This window comes from Polistes fuscatus, unplaced genomic scaffold, assembly GCF_010416935.1.
Source record: "Polistes fuscatus isolate 324 unplaced genomic scaffold, CU_Pfus_HIC Scaffold29, whole genome shotgun sequence".
In the NCBI taxonomy this organism is placed as follows: Eukaryota; Metazoa; Arthropoda; class Insecta; order Hymenoptera; family Vespidae; genus Polistes; species Polistes fuscatus.
This window is the reverse complement of record NW_025113106.1, coordinates 181079-202701: the sequence shown is the minus strand read 5'-3', so window position 1 is coordinate 202701 and position 21623 is coordinate 181079. Positions and strand designations below refer to the sequence as shown.

The window sequence follows — 21623 nt, the reverse complement described above, 5'->3', positions numbered from 1 at the left end:
ACGGAAGGGCCACCAGTAGCCTATCCCTTCCGCAGGCTTCCCCCTGAAAAACTAGAAGCAGCTAAAGCCGAATTTCGATATTTGGTGGAAATGGGGATCTGCAGACCATCAAAGAGCCCTTGGGCGGCACCGCTGCACTTGGTTCCCAAGAAACAGCCAGGCGTTTGGCGACCTTGTGGAGATTATCGCGGTTTAAATGCTGTCACTAAACCAGATAAATATCCTCTACCGCACATCCATGATTTCGCACACGGGTTATATGGGAAAACCGTGTTCTCGACAATAGATCTGAAAAGAGCATATCACCAAATTCCAGTTGCTGAGTCAGACATCCAGAAAACTGCAGTAACGACACCGTTCGGACTTTTCGAATTCCTTACAATGCCATTTGGTCTAAAAAACGCAGCCCAGACATTCCAACGATTTATTAATTCTTTGTTCCAGGATTTAGGCTACGTTTATTGTTACATAGATGATATACTGGTCGCTTCCGAAAACCGGGAAAAACATAGGGAACATCTACGTACAGTACTTAGCAGGTTACAAAAGGCAGGCATTACGATTAACGTAGACAAGTGCAATTTTGAAGCTGATAGGGTGGAATATTTGGGGTATTCAGTTGATAAGAAAGGAGTAAAGCCACTGCCAAAGAAGGCAGAGGCGATAATGAATTATCCTAGACCAAAGACGGTGGTAGAGTTAAGAAGGTTCCTGGGTCTTGTTAATTATTACAGGAGGTGTATTAAAGGGGCGGCACAAAGCCAAGTGAAGCTGACTGAATTTCTCACAGACAGCCGCAAAAATGACAAGCGCCCAGTGCCATGGACGAGGGAAGCGATAGAGGCGTTTGACCGCTGCAAGCAGGCGCTAGCCGAAGCTACAAAGCTAGCACATCCAAAGCCAGCCGCACCACTTGTCCTAACCACGGATGCATCAGACGTAGCGATAGGCGCAACGTTAGAGCAAGTCGATGGATATGTAAGACAGCCTTTGATGTTCTTTTCAAAAAAACTTTCGGAGACGCAACGTCGGTACAGCACGTATGACCGTGAGTTACTGGCGATATACGAAGCAATTAAATATTCGAAAGATTTCATCGAAGGAAGGCAGTTAACAATACGTTCGGACCACAAGCCCTTAACTTTTGCATTTCAGCAGAGGTTAAATAAGGCATCACCGCGTCAGGCGAGACAGCTAGAGTTTATTGCACAGTTCTCCACTCAGATTGTCCATGTGGGGGGTTCTGAGAACATTGTGGCAGACGCACTGTCCCGTATAGAAGCTGTCAACGTCCCAGTAATAGTTTCTACAGAAGAGTTAGCTCTCGAACAAAGTAGAGATGAGGAGCTAAAGCACATCTTAGCTAGCAGTTCCAAATTACAACTTAGACCATTTACATTGGCAGGGCAGGAATGTCCATTATACTGCGAGAGTAGGGAAGAAGCTATTGTACCTTATGTCCCTAAGGTATTGAGGAAAAAGATCTTTGACGTAGTACATGGGCTAGCACATCCGAGTGCAAGGACTACCAGACAGCAAATAAGACAGAAGTTTGTATGGTCAGGGATGAACAAGCAAATCGCGCTATGGTCAAGGACGTGTTTACCCTATCAGGCAACAAAAATACAACGACACAATAAAGCAATGCCCGACAAAATTGCAATACCAGATGAACGTTTTCGTCACATTCACTTAGATCTTATCGGGCCGTTACCTGTCTGCAAAGGGTTTAGGTATTGTCTTACTATGATAGACCGATTTACGAGATGGCCAGAAGCAATCCCGATTGCTGACATTACAGCAGAGTCAGTAGCAAGAGCGTTTATCGAGACATAGGTAGCGCGATTTGGAGTGCCTACGGTCATCACTACGGACCAAGGATCGCAATTCGAAGCAGAACTGTTCAAAAAATTGACCGAGCTATTGGGGTGTTCGAGAACAAGGTCTTCACCATATCACCCTCAATCAAACGGTATTTTGGAAAGATGGCATCGAACACTAAAGACAGCGATAGTTTGCCAACTAGGAAAAGAGAAAAATGGTTGAAGTATTGCCAATAGTTCTTCTAGGGTTGCGCACAGCTTATAAGAAGATATCAAATGCTCGACGGCATTGGGGTGTTCGAGAACAAGGTCTTCACCATATCACCCTCAATCAAACGGTATTTTGGAAAGATGGCATCGAACACTAAAGACAGCGATAGTTTGCCAACTAGGAAAAGAGAAAAATTGGTTAGAAGTATTGCCAATAGTTCTTCTAGGGTTGCGCACAGCTTATAAAGAAGATATCAAATGCTCGACGGCAGAAATGCTGTATGGTTCAACACTCAAACTGCCTGGAGAGTTTTTCGAGGACAATCATTTACGAGTTAAACCGGAAATATTCGTACAGGACCTAAGAGAGCGGATGCGAAGAATTCGCCCTAGAGAGGCAGCACATCACGCAAAGAATGTACCTTTTGTGCATAAAGGGTTGCAGCAAGCAACACACGCCTTTTTAAGAGACGATACGATACGGCAACCGCTACAACCACCGTATCACGGCCCTTATGAAATTTTGGCTCGAGTTAACCAGAAGCTTTACACGGTGTTGGTAAAAGGCAAGCCATGCAACATTTCAATCGAGAGACTAAAACCTGCATTTTTAGATGTTACAGAATTCCAGCCAGCGACACAGCGCAAGCTTCGCAGGTCCCTGAATTAAGAACATACCCGGGCGCTAAAGCCAAACAACGAGTCAACTTGTAGAACTCTGGAGGGGAGTACTTTGGCGCTCCGACTGGCGGTGGTGCAATCATTACATGTGATTGGACAGCCGTCCCGCCAATAGAAAGCCGCGACATCCCGGGCAGAGGAAAAAGGGACTAGGGAGCGGGCAGAGGTGTTAGTTACTAAAGAGAGGGATAAGTTCGAGACGTGAAATATGAACTAAAGACATCTCACGTTCTCTGTGAAGCCTATGAAGCATATTTTGAATGTCCTGTACGGAATCAAGATAAGCCATGGGCTCCACATGTTGCTTGTAGTTATTGTAAAAGGTGTTTGGAAGGTAAGCAATTTTTATTTAATTAAGCGATGAATCCAAAATAATAGACATATTAATTTTTATTTTTATATTTTTAGGTTGGTATCGAGGTGAGAAATGGTCTATGAAATTTGCAATACCAAGGATTTGGCGAGAACCAAAAGACCATATTACTGACTGCTACTTTTGTATGGTGAATCCAAGTAAAAGACGTAGAGGTAAAAATGCAAAACCTATTGAATATCCTGACCTCGAATCTTCTTCTGCTCCAATTGCTCACGACCTGACACGACCAGTACCTGAGCAACCAAAAAAATTATCGCAGAAAAGTAGCTCATCTTTTAGTTCTTATAAAAGTAATTCCGATAAGGAGTTTTTGCCTACACCTGAACAACCAAAACACTATCTCATTACTTCAGAAGATTTTAACGATCTAATTAGAGATTTAAATTTGCCAAAAAATAAAGCAGAGCTTCTAGGCTCTCGGTTAAAACAGTGGAATTTGCTTGATGATGTTAAGATCACGGATCAGCGGACTAGGCATGAAATGTTTGCAACGTTTTTCACGAAGGAAGATGGACTTTGTTTTTGTAATGACATTAAAGGTATGTTTGAAGCAATTGGCATACCCTGTGTCCCTAGCGAATGGCGTTTATTCATGACAGCTCTACAAAAAGTTTAAAAGCAGTTCTATTGCACAACGGAAATAAATTTCCGACTCTTCCAATTGCTCACTCAGTACATCTTAAAGAAATTATGAAAGTGTCAAAATTTTGCTTGAATCTGTAAAGTATCGTGAGTATAACTGGGAGCTGATTGGAGATTTTAAAATGGTGGGATTTTTAATGGGGCTACAGGGTGGATATACAAAGTATCCGTGTTATTTGTGCTTGTGGGATAGCAGAGCGGATTCTAAACACTATATTCAACGGTCATGGCCTGTAAGAACAGAATTGTGTGTCGGAAAACAGAACGTCAAATTTGAGCCGATTGTTGAAGCGGAAAAGTGTTAATGCCGCCTTTGCACATTAAGTTAGGGTTGATGAAACAATTTGTTAAAAAACTGGATGAAACTTCAGAAGCTTTTGGATACTTAAAAAAATTTTTTCCGAAGTTATCGGAAGCAAAGGTTAAAGCTGGGGTTTTTGTTGGTCCGCAAATAAGACAGATTTTCGCCGATAAAAAATTTCCAACGTTGCTGAATCGTACTCAAAAAGCAAGTTGGAACAGTTTTTAAAGCAGTAGTTTCTGGATTTTTAGGAAATAATAAAGCTGAAAACTACGAAAAGTTGGTTGAGGATATGCTTACAAATTTTAAGGCAATGGGCTGCAGGATGTCATTAAAAGTACATATGCTGCATGCTCATTTGGATAAATTTAAAAAAATATGCGAGCCTATTCCGAAGAGCAAGGAGAACGTTTCCATCAGGACATCATGAATTTTGAACAACGCTATCAAGGCCAATACAATGAAAACATAATGGCGACTATATTGGGGTTTATTGAGAGAAAGTAGCTATGAACATAAAAGAAAAAGTAAAAGTGTGCACTTTTAAGTTATTTTCCACTTTTCTGTAAGCTAATTTGATAGTAAAACTTAATAAAATAATAAACATTTTTATTTCAATAGTTTTATTTTCAATCAAAAATTAAAATCCGAGATTTTTAAAAATTTCGTTCAATCAGTCTTCTAAGCACAAAAGCAAAGTTTTTCATGCCATATATTTTTTTTCCGTCTTATTACGACCTAAACTACCGAAATTTAATGCTTTGCAATCAAAGTCAAATTTAATGTTGAACCGTGTAATATGTTATCATTATGATAGGTAATCTGTAATTAATTATAAAAATATGGAGAGTGTAGCATAAAAGAATGGAAACGTATTGTGCAATGAATTTATTGTGATTGTTTTGAAGTATACTTCTTTTCAATCTAAATTAAAAACAGAAAATAACGAAATATTCTTATCGTCCCTCTCCACTTTTTTAAACCGTTGCTAAGCACGCCCTGCTGGGCCTATTAAACAAAGCACTCGTCCTATTCTTTCACTGGACGCGAAACTTTTTGTTGAATCAGTATACAAGCGAAGCGAGCAAGAGGTGAGATTCGTGTTTAATTTTTTGTTAAAACCGCAATTCCTTATTATGTTTAATTTATCAACCAGAGCTTTTAAGCTACAAGGCTTTTTGTCTGAAGAGCCAATATAGTATTATACTTTGTATTTACTTAACCAAGAGTTTTTCTTTTTCTTATTTGTTGTTTTATTTTATTAATTTTGTTATTAATTGTATTTTATTTAAATTGTATTTATTATCTTTATTTTATTAAAGTTTTTATTAAAGTTATATTTTATTTTATTTACAAATGTAGAGTATATATTGGCATTCGGGAAAATTGTAGTTATTTCATATTCAATAAAATGAAGATGGAGAAGTAAATGTTGTGTTGCTTAAGTTTTCAGATTCACTAAAGATTGGCTAGAAAATCGTACAGAAAGTTGCTGGACACGTTGCGATTTAAATTAATAAAACAATAGTGCCGATCGGACGTAGATCTCCAACTATTCTCTTAGCAACAATACAAAAATTAAGATTAAGCGTTCACATTTATCTATAGTTTAAATTTTATTATTTGTTATTAGTTATTGTTGAAAATTTATTTATTTTATTTTAGTTATTTTAATTATTTTAATTTTTTCAATTTTGAATTTATTATTAAACTATAATCTCTTGCAGCTTTCTTATTGACCAGGATCAGTATACATTTCAATTTCTGTTTAAATTTTCAATATGCCTACAACTAATGCAGAGAAATGTAGAGATTATCGTCTTCGTAGGAAAAAGAATCAGGAAAATAAGGAAAATAATGAGGTAAATAAGAAAAATAGTGAGGAAAATAAGGAAAATAATGAGGAAAATAAGGAAAATAATGAGGAAAATAAGGAAATGATAAGGAAAATAATAAGGAAAATAATGAGGAAAATAAGGAAAATAATGAGGAAAATAAGGAAAATAATGAGGAAAATAAGGAAAACATAATGCACGCTAATGCAAAACGTTGTAGGGTTCATTGGCTGCGAAGAAAAATGATTCAAAAAGCATATGAATTGCCTGCGAATGAAATCTTATGTACTCCGTCAACTTCTAATTTACTTTGCGAACCATCGGCTAAGCCTGTGATTAATTACAAATTTAAATAATTTAAATGTCTCAGCAATAACTAATATAATTGCTAATTATTTTTTTTTTATTTGGTCTTTATGTTTTAAAGTTATTTGAAGTTCTTTGAAGTTATTACATTATTTTATTTTTTGACATTTATTTTACATTTATTTCTTCAAGAAAACCAATTGTCTGCGAATGGAACTTTATGCGCCCCATCGACTTCGAATTTACTAGTGACTTCTGAACCATCGGCTCAGCCTATGATTACCGGTACAAATTTATATAATTTAAATTCACAGCAATAACTAATAGTACTGCTAATTATTATTTTTGAATTTATACTTCTTTTGATACATTGGGAATTGGTCTTTTTTTTTTACTTTTACTTCTTCAAGATGCATCGTTGTATACTGCAAAAGATAACAATCACAACTATATTATTGTGCAAGCTGATGTGCATATGGAAAATTCTTCTATGCCGTGTCTCAAGGTTATTAACATCAAAAAAAAAACTACATCAACAAACATGAGGCAAAGTTTCACGATCTCGAGCACGAAATAATCAAATTTAGCTGACGCTTCGATTTATACATGTATTGTCTAATCAAGACATTGTACCGGATGAAGAACGCAATTCGTTACAAGAACACAATCATGGATCAGGAATTACTCAATCAGATGTACACTATATTTATTCTAATTCTTCAGACCAGTTAGTATAATTCCACTGGCGAGCAAATTGATATGGATTTAGATCCTTCTTTACCATATAGCAATTACCATCAATTTAAAACCTATCAACGGAATTTAATAAATTCGTGGGCAATTCATTTGAACATCCATGCTCAGTATGTGACAGATTGTGTTTAAAGAGGATATAAAAGAGCCATCTAATGAACATAAGGATATTCTAATACAATTTATACCTAATGTACTTATGGAAAATACTAAGCTTTGTAATACATGCATACAAGCTTTAAACAAGAAGAATATTCCTCTAATATCAACTTCCTCTAATATCAACATATAACGGCTTCAATATCCAGATGTACCTTAGCATCTACCACCTTTATATTTAGTTTTGAAAGATTAATTTCGCCTCGTATTTCTTTTATGCAGATCAGACGTCTGAGACATGTGAATGGTAAATAGGCCAGTTATGGTCAATTAATTACCCTCCCTGTTTCAGTTAATACAATGGTCAAATCTCTTCAAAGAAATATCGATGACGATTATTGTATAAATGTACATATTAAACGTAAGAAAATTTACCGATCTAGTTACTTATATGGCATTGTTAACAAGCGTACAATTAAAGCTTGGCTACAATTTTTAATACCGCCTCCGTTGTATAGATGTACGATATTAAAATTGATGATTCATATTTTACATTCCTGTAGAAGAGAGTCTTACGGCGCACCAACCGACATATGTGGGATGAAGAACAAATATTTACGTATTGCACCTGGCGAAGAAAATTTACCTCAAAAAATTATTATTTGATGAATTTTTTATTTCTTATTTCTTATTAATTTTTTATTTCTTATTTTATTTCTTATTTTAATTCAACCCTTCTTATTCTTCATGTATAAATACATAGATTATTACTTATTTTTTTTGCAATTATTTTTGAGGTTGTTGATACTATATTTCATTTTGGTACGCCAAAGAAGTATAACTTCTGACGTGCGTACATAAGTACACACACCCCGTTTTTTTTTATTTACTATTTTTATTTTATTTATTTATTTTCTTACTCCGCCCCTTTCGGGTTTGGAGGACTTCCCTTACAATCTCCCTTCTACAATCTCTTATAATACTTTGCCATTAAACCATGAACATATTACCTATAACATCCTAGATACACTATATTACCAACATAACAACTTACTACTAACAAACTTAAAAACTGACTTAATATAAAACACAAAAAATTATCTTAACACTTTTCTCTCAAACCCTCTCCGCTTCCCTTCTCTTTCTATCACTCGTTTTAATATTTCTGCCTCCTTCGCATCCTGACTTAGTATCTCTTCTATTCCAACCTCACTCCTCGTTACTTCACATGTTCCCAGTATGTGCATGTAATCTTCCTCTCCTTTATTGCACAATCTACACCTCTTCTCTTCCTCCCCTTTCCAAAACTCTCTGCTTTTGCATTCATTCCCGCATCTGAATCTTGCTATTATTTTCCTATCCCTTGACATATCCTTTTTCAAATATTCTGGTTCTTCCTCTACTCTTATATACTTGTATATCGCATTATACCTTGAATTACCTATCTTATCCCTTCTCTCTTCCTTGAATTTCCTTTCCATGTTCAATAATATCTTTTCTCTTACCTCCTCTTTGAACTCCATACCTCTCATAATCTTGATTCCTTTATTCTCTCTCTTCTTATTATTCCGACCCTCATCTTTCTTTCCCTATTTTCTCTCTTTCTCTATCTCTATCCCTTTCTCTTATACATTCCTTCACCAATTTTATATCCGAATCCCTTATCTTCTCTTCGAATTTAACGCTCTTCTTATGTTTAATTCTCATTTTTCATATTACATTCTTCCTCCACTATATATTTGGCGTATTACTATCTAACCCTAAGGTCCATTTCATATATCTTCTTTGTACACTTTCCAGCCTCTCATCTTCCTCCCATCCCCATATTTCCGCTCCAAATAACGCTACACTCTCCACTAACGCTGTAAACAATTTCTTTCTTCTTCTGTAGCTTTTTTTAAATATCCTTTCTCCTATACTCCACGCATTCTTCATTACGATTATTGCTTTCCTCTTCCTCTCCTCCAAATGCCTCTCATTCCTTCCATTCTTCTGTAATATACCTAGGTATCTTATCTCCTCCACTTCCTCTAATTCTCTATCACCCCACTTCCACAGTCTATCCTTACCTTTTCTTTTTTAAATACCATAATTTTCGTTTTTGTATCACTTAATATCATCTTCTTCTTTTCCAGGTATTTCTTAAACCTTCTTATCATACCTTTCAATTCTTCTTCTCTATCTGCAATTAATACTATATCGTCTGCATATGATACGCTCCACACCTTTCGTTCCCAACTCTACATCCTCCTTCTTGCCCTTTTCTCATCTCCTCTTCTAAGTCCGCCATATCCACATTAAACAAAGTTGGACTTAACGGGCATCCTTGTCTTACTCCCTTTTCAGTCAAAAATTCCTCCGCTTCTTCCTCTCCTACTTTGATTACATTTATTGTTTCTTTGTAAATGTCAAATCCTCCTACTTAGCTTAATTCCCACCCCCATCTCCCTCAATCTCTTTTAATACTTCTCTATCCACCCTGTCAAACGCCTCCTTAAGGTCCACAAAACATGCAAAAATTTTTCCTTTCGGTTTACATAATTTCTCATCTACAATATGTTTAACCGTATATATCGCCTCTACTACTCCTCTCTTCTCTCTAAAACAAACTGGCTCTCCGCTAATTTACCCTCTATCTTCTTTTTCAGCATTTCATTCAGCATACTAACATATATTTTATATGCTGTACAAGTAAAGTTACTCCTCTGTAATTTTCTATACTATCTTATCCCCTTTTTTATAAATCATGCACATTGTCCCTCTTCTCCACTGTTCCAGTATTTCCCCCTCTTTCCATATTTTCCTCAACAACTCCCACAGCGCTGTCTCCACTTCTTTTGGCATATTTTCCACACTTCATTTTCTAACTTATCCTCCCCCAGTGCCTTTCCTAACTTAAGTTTATTGACCTGTCTCAAAATTCTTTCTTGACCAATTCTTCTGCTCCTCTATCTGCTGTTCTACCTCTTCCCTCCTCCTGCCCTCTGTTCTCTTCCCCTTCTTTCCTTTCCTCCTAACTTTTCCATGAAATGTTTTCTCCAATGTCTATCCTGACTTTTTGCTTATCTCTTCATTCCGCTTCTTTCTGAACCTACTAATATACCTCCATTCCTCTCCTTCACCTGTTGCATTTTTTAACTTCTCCTCTTCTAAACTTTCAAACCTTTTCCTTTTTGCCTCACACCAATTCCTGTACTCTCTTTTTTTGCCTAAATAAAAACTCCTTTGTACTTCCTTTTTCCTCCATGACTTCAGAATTTTCCTTAATTCCCTCTTTTTTCCTTTCCATCCTTATCATACCATTTTCTATCTCCCAACTTCCATGCCTTGACTCGCTTCTTCATTTTAGGTACTACTCTTTATTACCTCCTTTATCTCTTCCCACCTTCCCTCTATCTCCTCTTCTTTCCCAACCAACCTTTACACCTTTCATGATACTGCTCAATCACCTCCCTGGACCAAATTCTTCTTTCTATCTCCTTTTCTACCTTCTCTTCCTCTGCCTTTAATTTTACTTCTTCCTCTAAGTATACTTCTAACGGCATATAATCTGCCTCCGTTCTATGCCCTATTCTCATTTCCTTTATCTGGTCAAAAGCCTCCTGATTCCCAATAGCATAATCTATCACCGATTCCCCTGCTACCAATATATGTGAACTCTCCTTCCTCTCCTTTCTGCCCATTTACTATGCACCATCCTTCTTCTGCTATTTCCTTTACAAGTCTTCTTCCTTCCTCATTTATTGTTTCATCTTTTGACTGTCTTACTTTAACTCTCTTACTTTCCCTATCCGTTTCCTCTACCCATCCTCCCTCATTACCGGTTCTTGCATTCCAATCTCCCACTAACAAAACACATCCTTTTCCTTTGACTTTACTTTTCCTCTTATAATTTCCATTGTCCTTACTATATCTTGGCTGTACACCCCTACTATTTTCCAAATCTGTCCTCCCTGCCTTATCTCCTGCATAACTATATTCTCATTCCAAACCTCAAATTTCCCATAACCCATCACCCTTTTATTAATTCCTACTATTATTCCTCCTTTGCTTGCTGCCTTTACTATAATTTCTTGTTGCTGCTACACATTTCCACTCAAACTCTCTTGGCAATTTCCCTTCTAACCCTGCCCATTTATCTTTCTCCAACCAAGTCTCTACTAATATTACCACCTCAAAGCCACTCAGATACTTCCACACTTCTTTGTCCTTACTTACACCCCCGCTATATTCCACACACATACTCATTCTTTTTTTCCTCTCCTCCTCCTTTTTAACTTCCTGTTCCTCTCAATCCTTCCTTCTCTCCTTTCCCTCCTCCACAAACTCCTCCCTCCACTCATCATACCTCATCCATCCTCTCTATTAATACCTCATATGACCTACTCTAGCTCTTTTTCCATTACACCTCTGTTCTCTTGCCTTATCTAAAATCATCCTCTGGATCTCCCTTTCCTTTATCGTCATGTCCCTATCTATATACACTCCTCTTTCTAAGTACTTCTTATTCCTCATTACCTGATCCCTCATTTCCTTATTCTCCAGCTTTACTACCACTAATTTTTTCTCTCTCTGCCCCTTACTCACTTTACTTCTGTAGCTTTCTCCACTTTAACCTTTACTTTAATATTCTTTTCGATAAACTCTTCCACCTTTTTTTCCAAATTTCTTCTCCATGTTTGTACCCCTTATCACAATATTATTCCTTCTCTTCTCTCTCTCACCTCTTTCCTTAACCCATTCCAGCCTGTATATTCTCTGTTCCAGTGATTTCTTTTCCTCCATCCATTGTTGCCTTTCTCTCATCCACAATTTCTTCTCCTCTTTCCATTCCTCTTCCCTTTTTTCTAAAATGCTAATCAAACTTTCTATTTTCTTTTCCATTCTGCCCAGCTTCTCATTCATCTCCTTATCCTGGTTCTCCTTCTCGAAGCATAATCTTCTTATCTACTCTTCTGCCGCTTTATCCTCTATCTTAACCTTACTCTACAGGCGTCCTTTATCCTTCTTTACCCTTTATCCTCTTCTAACCTCTCTACAGGCGTCCTCTTCTTTTAATCCTTCCAGACCTCTTAACTCTCTTCCTTTACTTTACCCTTCCTTCTCTATTCCAGTTGCTCCTCCTTTTACCCTTTAATCTTCTACTTATCAATCTTTTTAGGGATCTTTCTTCCACACGACCACTCTTTCTCGCGCTCCTACCGGAAGTCTTTTATTGTACTATATTTTATGTAGATTGAAAATTATTATCTATTAAATACACAAAAAATTCAATTTTCGACTATGTATTTATCGAAATTACATTGAAGTGTATTAGTTTACAATTAAAATCATCGATATTAATTAAATTCTTTTTAGATGCATTCCTCGTTATATGCACGTGAAAGGATAATCATTGTTAATGCAATTTCATGTTCTTACAGGTACCATGGATCACTACTTCAAAGCGAGTCCTCCCAGCAAGAAAATTGATATGTTTTGTAGACTCCTTGATGAGCTCGAAGAGCTCTTCTACCGAAGGTTTCCTGCCCTTCATCACTGGTGGCTGTGATTTAATGCCCGTCCACCAGGTGGGATCCGGAAGGCAGAAGCAACCTTAGGAGTGAGTTGCTCTGTATATGGGGCGAATAGGTTAGACCTTAGCTTGTTTAACCAAGCTGGCCGCCAAACGTGTGTTCAGCCGCAAGGGTCGAGCGTTATCGACCTTACGTGGGGCTCGTCAGCTGCTGGTGTCCGCTTATCGGATTGGAGGGAAGATGAGGCTAAGTCCTCTTTCGGACCACTTATAAGTTGTATTTGAGTACAGTCATGAGGCTACGGGCTTCCGAAGCTTACGCTCGAGGACCAGTGGCTTCCCTAAGTGGAATGCGAAAGCTGTGGACGATGACATTCTCGCTGCAGCTCTCATATCTGGTGTGTGGTCGCGCTCGGTAAACAGTGACAGTGTCGTACGTGAACTGTTTAAGTGGATTAATGATACTCTGGTTAGTGCATGCGACGCGTCTATTTTAAGGGTTAGGAACGCTCGGAACAGGAGACATGAGGTGCCATGGTGGACGCGGGAAATCGCGACTCTGCGAGCGACGGCAACTGCGGCTAAAAGGCGCTACCTGAGGGCCAGACGGGGCGGTGACCCAAATAGGATCTAAACGTGTCTAGAGGCTAGGAGAGAGACGAAAAGGACTTGGTCCGGGCTATTAAAAAGGCTAAGGCGATTGCCTGGAAAGACTTTATATCCACGATTGACGAGGATCGATGGGGGAGGCCCTATAGGTTGGTAATGGACAAACTTAGGGCTCGTGTCATTCCAACTACAGAGGCGCTAGATCCTCCTCTCATAGCTAAGGTCATCACGACACTCTTTCCTGAGGGAAGACGATCCGTGGCTCCGAGTGTTCCCAATGAGGTTCGGGATAGGATTTTGGTGACAGCTGAGGAGGTCGGAAGAGCTGCCAAAAAGATCAGCTGCGGAAGAGCTCCGGGGCCAGAAAGTGTCCCAGGCTGGGTCGTGAAGGAGGCAGCGGTACGCTGCAGCTAGTAGATGGCCGAGTACTTCACGGCTTGCCTGGAAAGGGGTATCTTCCTACAAGCCTGAAAGAGGGCCAAGCTTGTGCTGGTCAAAAAGAGGACAGACATGAGGATCGATCTGCCAAGCTCGTATAGACCAATATGTATTTTGGATAAGGCGGGGAAGTTGTTTGAGAGGGTCATCGTCTCCAGGGTGAGCGAATTTATAGATACTGGAAACGTGCTGTCATCAGTGCCGCATGGTTTCCGTACTGGTCGCTCCACTATTGGAGCTATCTTGATGTGCGGAACTATATACAAAAGTGCGCGGAAAATCGGCGTGTGGGCATACTAGTAACCCTTGATATCAGTAATGCTTTCAATTCACTCCCCTGGGAGAAAATTATAGGTGTCATGGAGGCTAACGATTTCCCCGCCTACCTTTTAAATAAGTGAAAGACTACTTGTGTGACCTGCTTCTGCTCTTCATCGAAAGGCAGAGTGTATAAAAGACAGGTGACGTGTGGGGTACCGCAGGGCTCGGTCCTAGGCCCAACTCTTTGGAACATTGCCTATGATGGTGTCCTCCGAGTCCCTCTGCCAGGGGGGTCCCGCGTGGTCTGCTATGCGGATGACACGACCCTCCATTCAGCGGGGCGGGACCTATCATAGGCAATAATAGCTGCGGAACAGGACCTAGAGGTCCTTGTTAGTATAATTCAGAGATTAGGCCTTAAAGTGGCTCCGCATAAAACGGAGGTGTTACCATCACATCAAAGCTTGGCGCCTCCGGCACTCTTACCGTCTCGCCTCTGGTAGCGAAACTAATAACCAAAAAAAATTCCATGTACATGAATAACCGCTGCTATTCGCTCTCTTCCGTTCCAACCACCGAGTGAGACACACGCGTACTCACTAGCAGCGACCAAAAACGTGAACACAAGTTCCTACTTCCTTTTCCTCTTTGAGATACTTGTTAAGCTTGTTATATATTTTATATAAATCCTTTCTGATGAGTTTAAAATAAAAGATATTCATATAATATTTCTCCCCAGTAAATTAATTATTTTGAATATTAGTGAACAAGCTACAATTGGTGTACCTGACGTGATCAAAAAAGATTACTAAACCACGTGCTAACCGACGTGATCAAAAAAAATTACCAAACATGTGCTAACCGACGTGATCAAAAAAGATTAACAAACACATGCTAACCAACGTGATCAACGAAGATACACAAAACCGCGTCCAAATCGACGTGATCTATAGAGATCGAGTTATCGCCGCGTAATAATCGAAGTGATTATAAAGATCGTGTTATTGCCGCGCGCATAACTTACAAGGGGACCTTACACTGGGACCCCACAGATCTTAACGAGCTTTGGTATATTAGTAGTATACTTTAGGGTGTCATCGTGGTAAAGGGTTTTTTCAAAATGCGCAGTCGTTTTTGAGAAAAAAGGTTTTAAAGTTTTGACTTTTGTTGTATATATTTTAAATTATTTTAACCACTTGCGGTGGAAAGACGTGCCACGCACGTCAACATGCTTTTGTTACCGGAACGCCAGCGACGTGTTACGCACGTCGTTGAGCAATTGTTACAGAAAAATAAATGACGTCCACCGTTCAGTAAATTCTTTACCGAGGCACAGTTTCTGCTTGCTCTTCATCGTGTAAAGTTATCACGTTATTGACCCCAGACTGTTAAATGGAAAGTGATAGCGAAAACAGTGATGTTATTTCTATAAATAAACGGAGATGAAACTCTACATGGGAGTGTAAAAAATGTCTTGTAGCGTTACACATTCCAAGTTGTTTTGAAAAGTATCACACCATGCAAGATTATTAATAAATGAATTTAATATTGATACAGATGTAATTTTATCCTTCTGCCTCTTTATTTTCTCTTCTGGAACCCACCCGCTGAACGCTTCCTGAACGCACCGCGAAGTGATTCCTGCTTGACTGTTCTGTCACGCTCAACCGAGAATTTCCTTGCACCGCAAGTGGTTAATTTCGACTGTGTATCAAGTGACGCGATAGCGTCAGTAGTAGCGTTCTCGCTTCTCGCGCGGCTAGTCGGTGTTCGATCCTTCGTGGGGAAAGTTTTTTTTATTAATTTTTTTTCTTTCTGTTTTCTAATTTTTTTTCATATTTATTAATTTATATATATATATACAGGAAAGAGAAAATTATTTATTACAAAAAAATTAGAAATAATAAATTTTTCAAATCTTGCGAAATAATAAAGAAAAGTTACTTGAATTACAGTTAACATTTTATTTTTTAACAGGTATATAAAAATAGATAAATCTTCAATATACTAACAAATAACAATTGCATACATTCTAATCATTAACAATTTCATGTATAATTTTTTTATATCTACGGTTTTTTAACATTTATTGTACATTTATTATTTATAAACGCAGGTTCCAGAGTGATAGTTACTGTAAAAGCATTCAAAACAATAAATTTTTTCACATCTCGCGCAATTAATGAAAGATGACTTTTACATAAACAACGACTTTTTAAAAGATCTGTTGAAAAACAAACCTGATGAACGTTTATAAATATTTCTCTTTCATTTGGTTTTAATAAGGCATGAACTTAATGTTATATCTACACGAAATTTTTAATGATTAGAATATATACGAATGTTATTTGTTAGTATATTGAAGATTTATCTATTTTTATATCCAGTTAAAAAATAAAATGTTAACTGTAATTCAAGTAATCAATTTTCCTTTATAATTTGCGCAAGATTTTAAAAAATTTATTATTTCTAATTTTTTTGTAATAAATAATTTTCTCTTTCCTGTATATATAAAAATTAATAAATATGAAAAAAAATTAGAAAACAGAAAGAAAAAAAATAAATAAAAAAAACTTTCCCCACGAAGGATCGATCACTGACTAACCACGCGAGAAACGAGAACGCTACTACTGACGCTATCGCGTCACTTGATACACAATCAAAATTAAAATAATTTAAACATATATACAACAAGAGTCAAAACTTTAAAACCTTTTTTCTCAAAAACGACTGCGCATTTTGAAAAAACCCTTTACCACGATAACACCCTAAAAGTATACTACTAATATACCAAAGCTCGTTAAGATCTGTGGGGGTCCCAGTGTAAGGTCCCCTTGTTAGTGTACAAAGAGGAGCCTATTCAGACCAGCAAGAATCATGTCGTTCGACTTAACTCGTTCACCACCCGTTACAAGAGCAGTTAGACGGAACGATGATATAGCCAACGAGAAAAAACGAGACAAACGCCAGGCCATACATCTACATTCTCTCAAACATCTGATGGAACAGGACCAGCTTGTCATATTTCACCTGCTGCCACCGAAGGTTATGTGAATGGAGTCACTGTTAGATTACCACCATTCATGAAGAACATCCCAGATATTTGGTTTCAACAAATAGAATCAATTTTTAAGAACCGACGCATCACCTCTGACACCAGGAAGTATGACCTTGTCTTTGAAACCTTAATTCCAGATATATTATGGAGAACATCTCGGACTTTCTCCACAAACCGCCAGAAATAGACAAATATAGCCCTATAATAAGGTTATTATTGCAACGACTGACGGATTCAAAACAGAGACAGATCCAAAAGTACCTTAACGAGCTCCAGCTGAGTGATAAACGCCCGTCACAACTATTATGAAAATGCGTAACCTGAGCGGTGACCTAGTTCACGAAGAATTTCTCCGTACCAGATTCCTCCAATGCATGCCCACAAACATCTGGACATAATTGATAGGTTGCACTGAATCTCGCTGGGAAAATTGGCGGATATGGCGGATGCGATGCTGGAAAGTTGTGCGGGATCAAATGTAATGGCCGTCTCGCACCGTAACATCTCTGCAGAGAACCAAAAGGCTTTGGAGGCCAGAATGGACGTTTTAGAAGAAAGACTCAATAGCTTGCTGGTTAAATTCGATAGCATAAGCAATGAGCTCAAACGCATTCAAACAAATAATAATAATAATTCTCACAGCTGTTGCAGCAACGATAGACGCAGTCGTAGCCGTCCGATAAACCAAGGACAACGTTCCCGCAGCCGATCACGTTCCAGGGAGGGCATCTGTTATTATCAACGCAAATTTGGAATCGATGCACAACATTGCTTACGACCATGCAATTTCATACAACCGAATAACAAGCAGGGAAACTAGAAGTGCTGTCCGCGGTACAGGCAGACCAGGCCAGCACCACGTTTCCTCAGAAAACAGAAATTTGTCTCCACGTCTACGACAGACGTACTAATTTAAAGTACTAGATCGATACAGGTCCATAGTCTCCATCCTACCTCGTCACCTGTGTGGAGATAAATCCATAGCACAACATCTTAAATTATACGCTGCTAATGTCTCGCACATTACTACCTATGGTACTAAATTGATGATTCTCGATCTTGATCTCAGACGTCCCTTCAACTAAACTTTCATCATAGCTGAGGTAACCACAGCCATACTTGGTGCAAATTTCCTGGCACACTACGGTTTACTGATAGACATGCGACGCCGCAAACTAATCGACAGTAACACGACACTCTCAATCTCGGGTACAGCCACAACACCAACGATTCATGGTATTTCCACCCTAAGTCATAACATGCCATACGCAGATTTGCTCACAAACTACATCAACATTACGAAACCAAACTTCTTCACGCCAGACTCAAAGAGTGCTTTCAGCCACACCATCGTCACCACAGGAGCACCCATCACTGAACGTCCACGCGAACTCTTTAGACAAAAAGCGAATGCAGCTAGAGCGGAGATACGCGACTCCTGGACAACGGAGTAATACGACCATCCAGCAGTCTATGGGCAAGTCCGATACATATGACCAAAAAAAAGGATAATTGTTTGGGATAAGCATTCAAATCGAACGGCGCCACGTGACAGTTGTGGCGTGATGAAGACACGCCTCTTTTCCCAGCATTCTCTTGAAGAATCATCGTAACGCCGGCTTTTCCGGCAGCCAGGACAGTACAGTTAAAATTCTCATACGGTTACGACGTGCTCTTAAAAGGTCATCTCAGTTTCTCATTGTCGAGCTCGTTCCGTTTCTCAGAACACTCAAGAGATTAATATAATCTCTAAAAGTCTTCTCACAGGATTAATATAATCCAAACGTCTCATAAGCCTTCTTAATCTACAACAGACTTCTCACAAAACTCACTACGGTAACACGTGACCACCACCTACTTTGTAACGGAATTATTTAAAATCAGACCACGGCAACTGTAAGGTGCTCGGCGTTCTTCTCATCTCATTTTTTATTTTATTTCCTGAACAATAATACATACCAACTTTGTGGTGATTATCGCAAACTTAACAGCATAACAGTTCCAGACAAATATTAACTACCTCTAATCTAAATCTTTTCCTAACAGTTCACAACAAAAAAGTATTTTCAAATATTGACTTAGAGAGAGCTTATAAAAACGCTACTCAAACTTTCCAAAGATACATTGACTACGTATTCCGAGAATTAGACTTTGTTTTTATCTACATTGATGACATTCTAGTCATGTCCGAAAACCAACAATAAGACACTGACCACTTACAACAGGAATTCCAAAAACTATCAGATCACAAATTATCTGTTCGGTGAAATTAGGGTACTTGACCGTTTTTTATTGCGCGCGGAATAGGTTAGGTAGCGACGGCGTTGTGACAATAAATTGGTCCGTATTAAACCCTAGATAGGACTGGTCATGATTGCCTTAGTTGAGTCCTGAAGGCGCGCGGGAGCATTAGAGATACATGTAGACCACCTTTAGCCTGCAAGGTACATGTGCGTGCGTCTCGAGATATGTGAGAGGGGAGACGAGTGCGTGGGGCCTGAGTCTCGAGGGCGCACGCGGGAGACCAGATCTGGATATCGAGAAAGAGTGTTCGTTTCTGATAAAGGAAAGTGACGCCACATTGGCCTTATTGAATAAGAGAGCTGTTTCTTTTTGTGGTGTGCTTCCGACCTACCGAAGGGTAAGTTCGAAGGGGTTATGCATGGACACAATCGCGCTCTTTACTAAGTTCGAAGGGGTTATGCAAGGACACAACCGCACTCTTTACTAAGTTTTAAGGGGTTGTGCACGGACACAACCATTCTTTTCACCGAGAGTAACGGTGTCTATTTACAGTGTTTGCCGGTCTACCAGCAGAGGATAGATTTGTAGTAGCTCAGGCTACCCCAGGTTGAAGTTGCTAGCAGCGAGAATAACGCGCATTGAAGGACGGATGACGCGTCTAAGTAGGCAGCGATATTTTGCGTAGTTATAGCGGAGACAAAGGTAAGAGAGCTCTCTAGTGTAAGAAGAAAGGAGGGTACTTTGCGACGAAAATAAGTGCATAAATGCTTTGTATAACTTTTCCACAGGGTTGCGTCAGGGTTGCGTCAGGGTTGCGTCAGGGTCCCCCCCGTGGGTAGGGGGTAGTAGAATACTCCCACAGTATTCCCTGCTTGTCGTAAGAGGCGACTAAAAGGGATGGTATGAATGGTGTGTGATTGCTCTCTGTGTGGCTATTTCTATCTTTAATTCTTCTATCCCCTCTTTTTCTACTCTTTTCTTCGTCTCTTGCTTCTTTCATTTCTTTTCCTTCTGCTGGCTTGTGCCATCCAAAAAAATTATTAATTATGATGATGAGTACAAGATCAGCAAGTAAACGGGTGGAAGGGATATCCACACAACGGCGGTGTTAGGTGGTGCTAGAGCAGGCCACCCTCCGTCGTCATCCTGCAACTGCTATGAGTCTGGGGTAGGTGACCCGGCCCTGACTCTGGAAACAATTACGGGAAGCTGTTCGCGGGTAGGCGACCTGGCCCGCGAATTGACCAATGTTTCAGGAAGAGGGGAGTGCTCTGTAGAGGGGCCAAAGTGCACTACGAGTGCTCTGAAGAGATGGAATCTGACATTTCAACAGCCAGAACGTGAAAAGGGCGAGGCCAATGGCATACACCTCATCCTCAGAAGAAGAGATTGTAGACTTAACCAACGCAGATGTGGTCCTCCCAGAGAAGCCGTCGATCTCCAACATCGAGACTGGCAGACTAATTGAGAAGATTCTGGACCATGCAATGGAGGCCGAAGTGAAGCGGAAAACTTGTGGAAACATCAAAGGTGATATATTAGGTCGAATGAAAAGTTGCAACCTTGGGATTGTAGAAATAGCTAAAGAACTACGGGCGAGAAATATGGTGAATTGTGGCCCTAACGTTCAAGTTCAAATAGAACAGCTTAGGGCAGAAACCAAGGCCACAAATGACCGATTAAAACAAGTAGAGGAGGAATGCCTGCGCCTCAAGAAAGAGGTGAGAAGAAAGGACGCACTTCTGGAAAGATACGCGATGACAAGGGATAGCAGTGCCAATGCCCCAACTAGGGCAGTCGGGGCAAGTCAGACCCGATCCGCTGGGGAAGATAGACTAGCCGCGGCAAGAAGAGAAGAGGATTTGAACGGCGGGTCGACAAATAGAATACTTACCGAGTTGACCAAATCCATAATAGCGATACAGAAGGAACTTAGTGAAATGAAGAGTGGAGGGGGCTCTTACGCCCGGGTCGCGGCCCAACCACGAGCTGCCTCCTCGTCGGTGACACCGATGCCACTGGCCCCCATCCCGGACAGGGACGGGTTCATAGAGGTCAGGCGGAAGGGGTAGGGCTACGATGGCTGTTTGGGGGCCCTTGCCCACGCAATCAGGTGTCGGGAGTTGTTGTTCCCCCCCCTGGCTGTCCCGCGCGGAGGGACGTAGCCCCATGGAGGGCCAACAAAAAATGAACAAAAGAAAGAAGAAAAAGAAAGAAGAAAACCTCAGGAAGGATCAGGGAGACCGCGGCTGTCTCTCTGACATGTGAGGGAGGGGCTTCCTATGTGGAGGCCCTACAAAAAATTGAGAGTAATATTAGACTAGAAGACATGGTGTTAATGGTCTTCATACAGAAGAGGACTTACGGGGTCGTTTATTTGGGAAGTGCGCGGCAGGACGCGAATACAAAAGCGGACAGAGTGATGGAGGCGGATGAGGGGGGTCCTCCATGAGGCCGAAATCCGAAAGACCT

General features: G+C 39.7%; 1 long non-coding RNA gene across 1 annotated transcript; it reads left to right on the top strand.

Moving 5' to 3' along the window:
- Window positions 1-1623: 1623 nt before the first annotated feature.
- On the top strand, window positions 1624-2458 carry LOC122519069. The gene is made up of 2 exons (XR_006304238.1): window positions 1624-1972; window positions 2261-2458. It is a non-coding gene; the product is annotated as an uncharacterized LOC122519069 (long non-coding RNA).
- Window positions 2459-21623: the final 19165 nt, after the last annotated feature.